Here is a 13847-nt window from a genome sequence, read left to right as displayed (position 1 = left end):
AGTACCCCACATTCTGATGCTATGGAAAGATCTGAGAGGGTCTTAGGGTATGGAGGGGGGTCATGGGAAGGAGAACAGAGTCCTAATCCACTCTTAGGAGACAAACAAAGCAATCAAAGAGATGTAAAGATACACCTTCCTCTGCCTCCCTTCTCTCCACAGGCTTGGCTCTGAGGGAAGCCCAGTGGTTTCAAAAGGCAAAGAGTCTGAGTGAGCAGCTGCGAGGCACCTAAACCAAAGCCACTTTCTGCCACATGAATTTGCCAGAGGTGTGCTCCAGCCAAGGAACTGACCACTTGCTTGGCTGTTATGTGTCCATCGTTTCAAAGCACATCAGCAGGCCAGTGCAAGGGGCCCTGACAATCTCCGAGGTCTTCGCCAATCTCAGCTCTGTCATGTGTGTGGAGGGGGAAGCTGGCAGTGGGAAGACAACCTTCCTGAAGAAAATAGCTTTTCTTTGGGCATCAGGGTGCTGTCCCCTGTTGAACAGGTTCCAGCTAGTCTTCTACCTCTCCCTTAGTTCCACCAGACCAGACCAGGGTCTGGCCAGCATCATCTGTGCCCAACTCCTAGAGGCAGGAGGCTGTGTTGGTGAAGCGTGCCTGAGCAGCATCATCCAGCAGTTAAAACACCAGGCGCTGTTCCTGTTGGATGACTATAATGGGGTGGAATCGCTCCCCCAAGCCCTCGAGACACTGATTACAAAAAACTACTTGTCACGAACCTGCTTATTGATAGCTGTCGATACAAACAGGGCCAGGTCCATCCGTCCATGTCTGGATACAATTCTAGAGATCAAAGATTTTCCTTTCTATAATACTGTCTCTGTATTACGGAAGTTCTTTTCACATAATATAATCCGTGTACAAAGGTTTTTCAATTACTTTGGAAAGAATGAACATCTGAGAGGAATTCACAAAACTCCTCTCTTCATGGCAGCAGTCTGTACTGACTGGTTTCAAAATCCTTCTGACCAGCCCTTTCATGATGTGGCCTTTTTCACGTCCTATATGAAGTATCTGTCCTTAAAGTACAAAGCTGCAGCTGAGGCCCTCAAGGCCACTGTGTCCTCATGTGGGCAGCTGGCCTTAAGGGGGCATTTTTCTTCATGCTTTGAGTACAACAATGATGACCTCACAGAGGCTGGAGTGGATGAAGATGAAGACCTGACCACCTGCTTGATGAGCAAATTCACTGCCCAGAGACTGAGACCAGTCTACCGGGTTTTAAGTCCTCTCTTCCAAGAATTTCTTGCTGCCATGAGGCTCACTGAACTCCTGGGTTCAGACAGGCAGGGAGACCAATACCTGGGAATTCATTATTTGAGACAAATTAACTCGCCCTTGAAGGCTCTGACCACCTACAACAACTTTTTGAAATATGTCTCCAGCCACCCTTCATCAAAGGCAGGGCAGGAAGTTGTGTCTCATTTGCTTCAGTTGGTGGATGAGAAAGAGTCGCTGGAGAACATGTCTGACTATGAGGACTACATGAAGCTCCACCCGGAAGCTTCACTATGGATGGACTCCGTTAGAGGATTGTGGCAGTTATCTCCTAAACTTTTCTCTTCATTAATTTCAGTGTATTTAGTGAGCATTGCTTTAAACTTTGCTTATGAAAGCAACACAGTTTCTGCATGTTCTCCATTGATTTTGCGATTTCTTCAGGGAAGAACACTGACTTTAAAAGTATTGAATTTACAGTACTTTTGGGAGCACCCAGAAAGCCTGTTATTATTGAAGAGTATTGAGGTCTCAATAAATGGAAATAAGTGGGTACAGCAAATATATTTGTCATTAATAGAAAAAAGTTTGGAAACATTACAGCCACCAACTGTAGATCAAGACTATGCATCTGCCTTTCAACCCGTGAATGAATGCAAGAAAGATTTGGCTGAAAAAGAAGAGATCGTGAGGAACTATGCGGATATCCGACACCAGGCCCCACCAAATATCAGTACTGGCTATTGGAAACTGTCACTCAAGCCACACAAGATCCCTAGGTTGGAAGTTGCAGTGGCTGACATGGGCCCAGCCGACCAAGCACTGCTCCGGGTCCTAATGGAAGTCTTCTCAGCTTCACAGAATATTGAGCTCTGCTTGTCCAACAGCAATGGCTTTCTTGAAAGCATCCACCCGGCTCTGGAGCTGAATAAGACCTCTGTCACCAAGTGCTCTGTGTGCAGGCTGGAGCTCAGCACAGCAGAACAGGAGCTGCTTCTCACCCTGCCTGCCCTGCAGTCTTTTGAGGTCTCAGGGACAAACCAGTTACCAGGTATCCCTGAGTGTGCTTTCACAAGCAGTCTGGCTAATTCTGTTTCCTTGTAGGCATAAGGTTAATGTGTAATTCAAGTTCTGATTTCTATACTCCCCACATCTGTTTGCAGTCTTTGTTCTGAGAATCTCCCGCCTCAGTATTGTGTAAACACTGCTCCCCAGTTGTTGCCTGATAGGCTAATAAAGCAGCTTACAGCACAGTACTGAGAAGTTACTCTACTGTTAATCCTCTAGGCTAGTCTGGCTTCCTCCCCATGTAAATCCCCAAGATACTTGCACTTATGGCATTCTCTGCTCCAGCTGCTCTCTCCTCATGTCTCATGATGAAGAATTCAGATGGAAATCTATAGAGGCTCAAGATTTTAAAAGGCTTAAGGAGGAAAAACAAGTTGTGGCTTACACTCACCATGCGTTGAACAAATACTTAATAACTGGGCCACACGGAATTGCATAACTCCAAAAGACTGGAGAGATTTGATGACAGCCATTCTAGAGCCTAGCTCTTAATTTCAATGGCTGGCATGGTGGAAAGATGAGGCTTCACTTATGCATTAATGAAATAGGACTAGAGGAATTGATATTGTCAAAGATGGTAAGGAATGGTTATATGGCTCATGAATGCAGGTTATCCAAGGCAGTTCCTTAATTTCAGAAAACTGACTAAGGGACTTCACTCAAGGTCTGACAGAAAAAAACAACATGAACCATTAGTTTCCTGCCCACCAAAAGAGGATTATTCTAAAAAAAAAAAAATAGAAAATTCAAGGCCTGATAGGACAAACAGGGCTACTAAAAACTTAGATAAACCATTTAAAGGAGATAAAGATGCTCCTAGGGGATAAAACAAGAGGCACTAAAGATGAAAATACAGATATTTTGGCAAATGCTATAAATGATAAAAGGCCAAAATTAGAATTACAGTTAGATATCATTGAGATGGAAGGATTAGTGTCTCCTGGAGCATATGTAACAATAATTTTCTAAGACTCCTGGTATCCAATTTGGCCACTTAAAAATATCTACACAGCTCCTGGGAATTGTGTCACTGTCGCAGGTAAAACAAAGCCTAAAATGTCTTAAATGTGTAGGGCCAGAAATCCCAACAGGAAAATTAAGGCCATATATGACTGATGCAGCCATGAATTTATGGGGGAGGGATCTATAGCAACAGTAAGAAGCATGGATTGCCATTCCTCCAACTGCAGGGACAAGCCATAAAATCAGGGATGTTCTTGACAAAGGTAGTAAAACTGTCCAAGTTGTTCATAAACAGAACACAGCACAAGCTGATTCTCCAAGGTCATATGGAGGAGACCCTGCTGACACAACACCAATGGCCTTCCTGCTAAGGCTGACTAACCAACCTATTCGAATAGAACCATGGCCTATGAGAAAAGAGAAATTACAAGCAGCTTACAGCCAAGAGCTGAGTGGAGGAGAGAATAAGGCTGGACTTCTTGCTCTCCAGGAGGGGAAGAGTTAGAGGATGAAGTGGGGAATTTCCAGCCATGGGCAGACGTCCAAGAGACATGAAGAGAGAGCAGCTGGAGCAGAGAATACCATAAAGTGCAAGTATGTCAATGATTTACGCAGGGAAGAAGCCAGACTAGCCTAGAGGGTTAAGAATAGAGTAATGACTGCTCAGTATTGTTGTGTAATTTACCTTATTGACATACTAGGGGATAACTGGGAAGCAGTGTTTACCCAACATGGAAACAGGAGATTCTCAGAACAAGGGTTGCAACCAGATATGGGGGTGTGTGTACAGAAATCAGCATTTACATTACACAATAACTTTATGTCTCCATTTTCTCATCCTTAGTTTTAGATGAATGAAACTTCAGTTTCATCTCTTCATGAATGTTCCTTTATAGGAGAAGTTTAAATGCTTTCACTGTTTGGGGCAGTGCATAGATCATTGGAAGGTCCTGAATGACAGAATGCGTTTCACATAATTCAAGAATAGCTTCCCTGTTTCATTGCTTGAGAGGTTGTAAGGGCACTTGAACTGCTTGTTATTAGTCAATGTTGGACTGTGTGTGCGATGTTGCTGAAGAGATATCTGCATTCTGGGTGCGAGAAGGAGGAGGGGGGTTAGCTTCTCCAGAAAAGGAATTAAAAAGTAGGAACAATATAGTCTTACTTCTGTTTCCGTTGCTGTAATAAAAGATTCTGACTAGAAGTGACTTGGGGGAAGAAAGGGTTTATCACATCTTACACCTCCTGGCTAGCACAGTTCACCCCTGAAGGATGTCGCAGAGGGAATGAAAGCAGGAACCTGGAGGCAGGAACAGGTGAGACCAGGAAGGACTCTGGCTTCCTTTCCATGGCTGCTTACATATCTGCCTTCTTCTTCAACTCTTGACCACCTACCCAGAGCAGCACCACCATCCCCCCTGAGTTGGCCCCTTGCTCATCAATCATTAATTTAGGGGATTTTTTTTTCCAAATTTAGGATCCTCTACCCTAATAACTCTAGCCTGTTTCAAGTTGACAGAAACCAACTAGGAAAAATATCTCCTATTAGTTGTGTTTAACATTAGGTAATACTTGGTTATTTTCAGTACAGGCTTCACCTGACTTTCATTAAATTTGTTTATCATTACTTAGAAGTTTTGATAGTCCTGTAAATGTTCGGTTTTTTTTTTTAATTTCATAATCATAACTAGTCTAGTTCTTGTCTTTAGCTGTGTGTTACATGCTTAGGAATGCTTTTCTTGTCTATATCTGAATGTTTTTTTGTTTTTTACTGTGTGTGTGTGTGTGTTTGCAGATGTGTGCATGGGCACGGAACCGTGTCAGAGCATGCATATAGGGGGGCAGAGACAACCTCAGGAAAGCCATTTTTCCCTTCCATCCACCCTGTGGCTCTTAGGGATCAAAATGAGGTTGGCAGGCTTGGTACAAGTCCTTTTTCTCACTGAGCCGTATTCCTGTGCCATACACCCCTCTTGTTTAGGAATTTCCTGCTCATATGGCATTTGAGACAGAGGCTCAGTGTTCTGAGACAGATCCCTTCTACAGGCTAGGCTTCCCTGGGACTTACCATATAACACAGGCTAGCCTTGAGCTATGGTAACCCCCTTTTTTCAGTCTCCCAGCCACTGAGGTCACATCTGTGAGCCACCACACCTTCTTCGTGTTTAACCTGCTGCGGAAATTCCCCGCTGTGTTTCATGGTGGCTTCTTCATTATACTTCCCCACCCACAAGGTGCAAATCTCGTTTAGTCTTATTTTTCCCTTTCATCTGCTTCATCGTAAATATATTCTAGTAAGTCAGTAAGTCATATTTAAGGATCCATGGTGAAACCCAAGGTTGTGAAAATTACTTGTTCTCTTCTAAGAGTTCTAGTGTTAGTTGTTATAGTTGTCATTAGTTCACTTTGAGTTAGCTTTCATGAATTGGAAGTGAGAGTCCAACTGCACCCTTTTCGCATGCGCAAAGTCAGACGTTCCCATGCTGTTGGATGGAGAGAAGCTTTATTTATTTCGTAAGTTTAGAGACCAGTATGGGGCTTTCCCTGTAGTTTATGATCAGCAGATACTATAGCTGACAGTATCTTCCTGGATGTGCTTCCTAGACTGGTGTTAGGAAGTCTAATAAACTTCATCTTGAAAGCATGAAAATGGCTGAAGGTCGCAGCACACTTGAGAACTTCCACTGGGGACCTTGAGTGATGAGAACTATGTGTTGCGTTCCAGATCAACTCTTTGCTAACTTGAACAAGTTCCCAGGCCTGAAAGAACTGTCGTTGAGACTAGATGGCAAAGCAGATGTGCTTTCAGTCCTTCCTGGAGAGTTCCCAAACCTCCACCACATGGAGAAGTTATCCATCCAAACTTCTATGGAGTCTGATCTCTCCAGACTAGGTAAGGATGGTGCTTGGATTTAGTCATAGTAATTCTGAATATTATATCACCTTTCATCACTTTTTAGATACTCCTTATCTCAACAGTACTGCTCTGAGTCATAGGTAATGTGTTTGACCCAAATAAATTTTATTTTTCCTTTCATAGTCAACATATTGCCAAATTTTGTTTCTCTGAAGACATTAGATCTTAATTGCCAAAAATTTCCAGATAAGAAAACATCAGAAAAGTTTGGTAAGTTTATAGAAGCGTTTCTTAATTTATTATTTTCCTCCCCCTCTTCTTCCTTCTCCTCCTCTTCCTCCTCCTGCAGTGAACTCACAACAAATCAAGGTGTGTACAGTTGTTCCTTTACTTCCATGACAGTTAGGTCCAGGAGGTGCTGCTGCTGTAAACACTAGAACATCCTCTACTCTATGATACAAAATGGTGCAGTGTTTTCCCATGACCCCACACACATTCATATACTTTAAGTAACTTTTCCATTGCTTACAATGCCTAATGCCATGTTAAAAAAAATGTTACATTGTGTTTTCCTTTTTTTTATTTTAATTTAATTTTATTTTTAATTACACTTTATTTACTTTGTATCCCCCTCTACTTCCCTCCCTCCTCCCCTCCCAATTCCTCCCTTACTTCCCCTTCTCCAAGCATGCCCCTCCCCAAGTTCACTGGTAGGGGAGGGTTTCTTTTTCTTCCTTCTGATCCTAGTCTGTTAGGTCTCATCAGGACTGGCTGCATTGTCTTCTTCTGTGGCCTGGTAAGGGTGCTTCCCACTCAGGGGGAGGTGATCAAAGATCAGGCCAATCAGTTCATGTCAGAAGCAGTCCCTGTTCCCATTACTATGGAACCCACTTTGACACTGAACAGCCATGGGCTACATCTGTGCAGGGGTTCTAGGTTATCTCCATGCATGGTACTTGAAAATCTGTGTTCAGATTTTCTGGTTCTGTTGCTCTCCTTGTGGAGTTCCTGTCCTCTCCAGATTTTACTCTTTCCCACTTCTTTCATAAGATTTCATGCACTCTGCCCAAAGTTTGGCCATAAGTCTCAGCATCTGCTTTGATAGTCTGCAGGGCAGAGCCTTTCAGAGTGTGTTGTTCTTAAAGTAAGGAAGAGGGGGAAACGTCTGGATATGTTTAGCTCAGACACTTTAAAAAAAAAAAATGAACCTGTGGTTTGTGGAATGTGCTTATAGGTCATGCACCAGCCATGTTGGTCCTTTGGAGGACACCATGGTGATACTTAGTCTCACCGCCAGATACTATTGCTCTCATGCATCCTCATGCTTAAACTCATTAAATGCAATACTCTCAGACTCACTGACACCTTAGGATAGAAGTTGGTCATGGTGGCACTGTGTACCTCTATTGTTGGACACCCATTCTAGATGTGCTCTACCTGTTCTGTTTCAAAGGTTTCAGAATCTACACAAAAACTTCTATTTATGTTAAGAAAATTAATCTGTGATAAACCATACTGAGCACAATGATGAGTATAGACAATTTATATACTTTTTTTTTTTAGTTAAAAAAATGTTAGAAGGCCAGGTGGTGGTGATGCATCCCTTTAATTCCACCACTTGGGAGGCAGAGGCATGTGGATTTCTGAGTTAGAGGTCAACTATTCTACAGAGTGAGTTCCTGGACAGCCAGGGCTACATAGGGAAGCCCTGTCTTGAAAAACAAACAAACAAAAGAAAGTTTAGAAAAATAATATGGTTTCATGGGAAGCACTAATGGGGAAAATGGAGGCAATGGCGATACGGGGTGCAGAGCTCTGTCTTCACAGTGCTTCCCAGACTTTTGTAGGAGAGGTGACCCCCCTTTTCTCTTCCCTTCTGCAGAGGCAGCTGCCTCATGTGTTTGCTTTGGCCTTGGAGGTGCTGGTAAAGCAGCAGGGACAACATCAGGCACTCTCAAGGCTACTGTCTCAGGTTGACTGTGTAAAACTCACACTGCGAGCATCAAGTTTCCCCACTGCTGGAAAAGAAAATTACAAGTATTAAAGCAGAATCCTGGTCAGGCTAAGGAAGCAACACTTTGAATTCCTGTGCCCAGCTTGTTAATGAAGCCTTAATGGAGTGGATTATATTTCCTTTTTTAAAGATGAGTGCACACACATACACACAAACAGTCACAAAGTGAATTTCAGGATTTCCCTCACAGAGGTCAGCCAAAATTATAGCTTTTTCAGGAAAAAGGCTGGAGATGGCTCAGCAAGTAAAAGGCCTGGCACCAAGGCTGATGACCTGAGTTGGATCTCTGGGGCCCAAATGATGGAAAGGAAAAGAGCCTACTTCCAAAAGCTGTCCTCTGATCTCTAAACCCCTAAACCCATACTATGCTACATGTAAGCCAAAGTACATGCACATATGCACTCTCAAGTATGTACACACACACACACTAAATACATATAGGTACATGCTGGAGTGCAGTGCCAGCGGGTTCAGAACCTGAAGGAGGAAGTGTGCAGTCGGTGAATGAAGACTTGCATCAAGGGATGCAGTTCACACACTCTGACACTGAGACAGCTCAGGCCACCCTTACTTGGGCTCTCTGCAAATCAGCAACCTGAATCAATTCCTCACCCTTGCTTGGCTTGCCTCTGAGTGTTCCTATTTCGTCTTGGATCTAGAGATCCATCAAGACCTTCCTAACTTTTTGATAATCACATAGCTATTGTTTGGAACAGGTCGGTAGGCAAATTGTTGTCAGAACCAAGTTTCTATGTGGAGAGAACATCCAGACAATAGCTGATGTACCTAGACCAGGCCCTCACATTGGCTCAACCACATCATCATCAACAAACTCCCACAATCCTCAGAGACAAACCAGAATCAATCACAGCCTGATCTGAGCCTTGCAAATGCAAGGCAAAAGTGAACCAAGCATTCCCTCGGAAAAGGCCAGGAGATTCTGCACTAATATCCTCACAGGTCCTTGTCATGTGGAGACCCAAGTCCTCAGGCCTTGTAATAAGGGGAGCCGCCAGCATCACACTCACGCACCATTCCCAGAAGAGGCTTGGCCGCTGCCAAATGTAATTTAAGTTGTTTTTCAAATGTCAAAAAGAAAGAACCACAAATTGGAAATATGTGTGCAAACTCATAGTTTGTTATTCCATAAACACACAAGGATCTATATACATATATAGACATCTAGGTGTCTACATACAGGTATCTCTTAGGACTGTCACAGCGACTGTCTTTTCCAGAAAGTACTTTTCCAATATTTAAAGTGGTGATTTAACCAGGTGTGTTGGCATGTGCCTGAAATCTCAGCTCTCCCCGAAGGCATAAGGAAGGCAGATCACTCTCTGTAAAATGAAGACCAGCCTGGTCTGCTCTGTGAGTTCCAGGCCAGCCAGAGCCACATAGTAAGAGGCTGTCTAAAAAATGAATAAATAGAATAGAATAAAATAAAGGTAATTTAGCCAGGCATGGTGGTAGTACAGCCTTAGAATTGCAGCACTCACAGGCTGAGGAGGAGAATTAAGACATCAGGTTTGGGCTGGAGAAATAGCTCCGAGATTAAGAGTGATTGCTCTATAACCATGAGAACCAGATATAGGACTCTGGAGACTGCTGGCTTTTAGCCTAGTTGAGTAAATGCAAGGCTCAGGTATAGGGACAAACCTCTGCCTCAAGGGAAATGATGTAATATGATAAAGACAACCGATGCCTTCTTCTGGCTTTCCCAGGCATCATGCCCACCTATACAGTGTGTATATTACATGTACACATAAGACTTTGTCTCAAAAACAAGGAGGGAGGGTAGTAATTTATGATTTTCTTAAGAGTTTCATTTCTCTCCCCTTCAGAGGAAATCTGGGCAACATTAGCTTGGATGGCTTCTTTCTTTCTCTGTTTTTTTTTTTTTTGTTTGTTTGTTTGTTTTGTTTTGTTTTGTTTTGTTTTTTGTGTTTTCCAAGACAGGGTTTCTCTGTGTAGCCTTGGCTCTCCTGGACTTGCTTTGTAGACCAGGCAGGTCTTGAACTCACAGTGATCTGCCTGCCCCTGCCTTCCAGAGCATGGGGAATACAGGCATTTGCTGCTGGGCCCAGCTTTGTATAGTCTCATTCATCTCTGTTTATTATAAATCAATATTTTGCCTCACTCCTTTCTCTTACATTAGGTCTCAGACCCAGAATCTTAAATTTTGAAGCAATAACCTCTGACATTCTCCCTCTTGAGAAAAGCCCATCATTCAAAGCAATGAGAAATATCCCAACTATCACTGAACAGCCCTACTTAGGGCACAGCTGACACATTAGGGCTTCTGTCTTTAAAGTCAAGCTATCGCATGATTCTTGGTGAAATCAAACCTAACACTTGCCCAAGTTAGGGGACACGGTTGTGACAATTAAAACTGAAGCAAAAAACACTGCTAGCAAAAACCCCACTTCCAGTCATAGACTTGGGTTGAGAACTTACTCTGGCCTGCCCCAATTTCCTCCAGAGCTCTAAGGAACCAGGAAGTCATTTGGGCACACTGGAGCACAGACACAAGGAAAAGACAAGCTTTTTGGAATAGCACCTACCCTTCTCTGCAAAAGGGGAGGCACTGTTGCCACAATTTCTCAGTCCCTTGTACTATAACCTCTTCCTATGTGCCCTGCCTTGGTGTATGTCATCCTTTGAAACCAGAACAGAAGTCCTCATTGCCCAGACAGCTAAAATGCTCTATTCTTGACTTCTGATTTCTTCTTCTTCTTCCTTGCAGTTTGGCCAGGTGGTTCCCTACCAACTTCTCAGCTGTTCAGGGCTTTCAAAGAAATATCTTTAAAACACATTTAAAGCCAAACATTGTGGTATTTCCTTTAATCCCAGCTGTCAAAAGGCAGAAGAAGGCAGATGTGAGTTCTAGACCGGTCTCAGCTAAATAAGTGAGTTCTAGGACACCCAGGGCTATGTAGTGGGACCTGGTCTTGGAAAAAAATATGATTAGCAATTTTCATTGGTGGTGGGTGTGAGGTTAGTTACAAATAACTTTGTAAGCTTTACTCAAGTCTTCATAGCATTGTGTCTTCATGAATATTTTGTCTGCTTTCTTTCCAGCCAAGGGAGCAACCAGCAGAGGCTTCCAAAACCTTGAGAACTTAGACCTTTCAATGAATCACAAAATTACAGAGGAAGGATATAGACACTTCTTTCAAGCCCTCAACAACCTGCCAAACTTGCAAGAGCTGAACATTTCCAGGCATATCCCAGAACGAATCCAAGTGCAGGCCACCACTGTCAAGGCGCTGAGTCAGTGTGTGATGAGACTGCCCAGACTCACCAGGCTCAGGATGCTCAGCTGGCTCCTGGATGAAGAGGACATGAAAGTGATGAATGCTATGAAAGAAAGACACCCTCAGTGCAAATGCTTGATTATTCACTGGAAATGGATAGTGCCATTCTCTCCTGTCATTCAGAAGTGAAGGATGCAGCTGAAGGCTACCGACAGTTCTACAAACCCAATATTCGAATACATTTAACATTAACTGACTATGGGATAATCCCAGCATTTAGGAGACTGAGGCAGGGAGATCAAGAGGTTGAATTCACCCTGGGTTACATAACTAGTCCTTACTTTAGACCTAAATCAAAATCAAACTGTTTCATAACTATTGCATATACAAGAATGGCCAGGCTGGTAACTGTTTGAAAGCCTGAATACCTCCATGGAACTATGATGAACAGTGCCTTGGCAGTCCTTACATAGTCATGTTTAAAGATTAGAGCTTCAGTCACGTTCATACAGAAAACCCTCCATTTCCAAGGTCAGCCAGAAGGGAGGGGCTGGGGAAAGAACACTGATCTATGTAAAAAGCACAGCATGGAAGGAGTATTTGATGGAGGTTAGAAACAGTTTTAGTATTGAATTAGTCCCACACATGATGAAGCACGAGTCAACTTCACCACAGGATGCAGCTGCCTCTTTCCAGGAGATGCTCTGGTCTTTGCATGGCTTTTATGTGTTCACCAGCCTTGGTGTGGCCATGCTAGCTAATGCCATCTCTCCTTTGACAACATGAGGGAAAATACGGGCTTAGAGATGCTTTTGTTCTAGAGGCTCTGGGGAGTTACATATGTTATGATAGCTTTATAACTTTTCTGGAAATCCACTCTGTTCAGGGTATAATCTCTTCAGGTTTTAATCTTATACCCTGAATTTCTGGGTATTTTAAACTTGATTGTGATAATTATTTGTCATTTCATAACTTTCGCCTCTCTAGAGGCAGTGAACCTGGAAGAAGAGAACCAATAAATAAGGTAGACTAAAGTCTCATGCACTGGCCAATTTTACTCAGAGCATCAGACAATTTATACTCTGATAGACAAGAAAAAAAAAGTACTGAGTAAAGTTCTCATGAGTTTAAGCTATATATAATCATAAGGACAAGCTGCATTGTAGCAAAAACATTTTTCTGTGAACACCAGTTCTCAGCCTGTGGGTACTGACCCCTTGGAGGTCAAACAACCCCTTCACAGAAGTTACTCAAGACCATCAGAAAACATAAATATTTATGATTCATAACAGTAACAAAATTACAGTTATGAAGTAGCAATAAAAATGATTTTATTGTTGGGGTCACCACAACATGAGGAACTGTACTGAAGGGTCACAGCACTGGGAAGGTTGAGAACTGCTGGTAGAGAGGCATACAAAGGATACTTAAAACATGTAATAGAATAGCAGCAAACAATGCGTAATCTGATGGAAACCTGCTCCTATTCACTACATCTGGGAGGGGCACAAAAACACATTCCAAGAACAATTCCATCTTTTGAAGACACTGACGTCACAAGACACTTGTTTTCTTGGAGTGTTCTCATAAGCACTCAAGAATTCTCACACGACTCCCATCCTTAGACCATATTCCAACACATAATGTATATAAAAACACCTAAACACCTTAAATATATATGCTTTTTATTTTTGCGTTCTGAAATAAGGTTTGGAAAGGTTGAACATAAAAAATAATTAGCATTGGTTATCTCTGAGGACTGAGGAAGGTGGCATTCTTGATTATTATTTTTCTCCTTTTTGTATTTTTTTTGTTTTATAATTGCTTGTTACTTTAATACTTAAAGTAAAACTTTAGGGTTGGGGTGTAGTTCAAAGTGCCTACAGAGTATGTTTGAGACCCTAAGCACAATCTCCAGAACTGCCAAAGAGAACATAAGAAAATAACTATAAAACTTAAGTAAGCTAGGGCTGGAGGCTCAGCAGTTAGGAGCACTGGCAGATCTCCCAGAAAACTCAGGTTCAATTCTCAGCAGTCTCATGGAGGCTCCACATTGATGTACATACAGACAAAACACCCATTCACATACATAATTTTTATAATTAAATAAAGTATCTTGTCATCAAAACAATAGCACACCCTCCCTCTGGGGGATGTGATCTCTCTGCTTATCTGATATGTCAAGACTTTTGTAATCAGAAAGGTTTTACATGTTATATCAGAGTCCACTGAAGACCGAAATCATGACGCCATTACCATAGGGAAGTCTGAGGAAAGTGCGATGCAGTCGTGAGCTTTGAGGACTGGGATGAACAGAAACTGGCTTGAAAGGAGTAACTCTGACCACACTCAAGCTCTTCACCGTCGGGTGAGAAACCCTGGTGTTTAGAGCAATGCCTTGTAGGACAAAGCCATGACACCAGAACTTACTGGGACCCTGGAGCTGCAGCCTGGGATCTGCTGGG

At 42.7% G+C, this 13847-nt stretch overlaps 1 pseudogene; it reads left to right on the top strand.

The window, feature by feature from the left end:
• The window catches only part of LOC132654712 (baculoviral IAP repeat-containing protein 1b-like), a 47178-nt pseudogene extending 34762 nt beyond the window's left edge, over positions 1–12416 (top strand).
• The last annotated feature ends 1431 nt before the right edge of the window (positions 12417–13847 follow it).

Source organism: Meriones unguiculatus, chromosome 6, assembly GCF_030254825.1.
Source record: "Meriones unguiculatus strain TT.TT164.6M chromosome 6, Bangor_MerUng_6.1, whole genome shotgun sequence".
Taxonomy (NCBI): Eukaryota; Metazoa; Chordata; class Mammalia; order Rodentia; family Muridae; genus Meriones; species Meriones unguiculatus.
The sequence above is the reverse complement of the archived record's forward strand: the minus strand, read 5'-3'. Positions and strand labels throughout refer to the sequence as shown.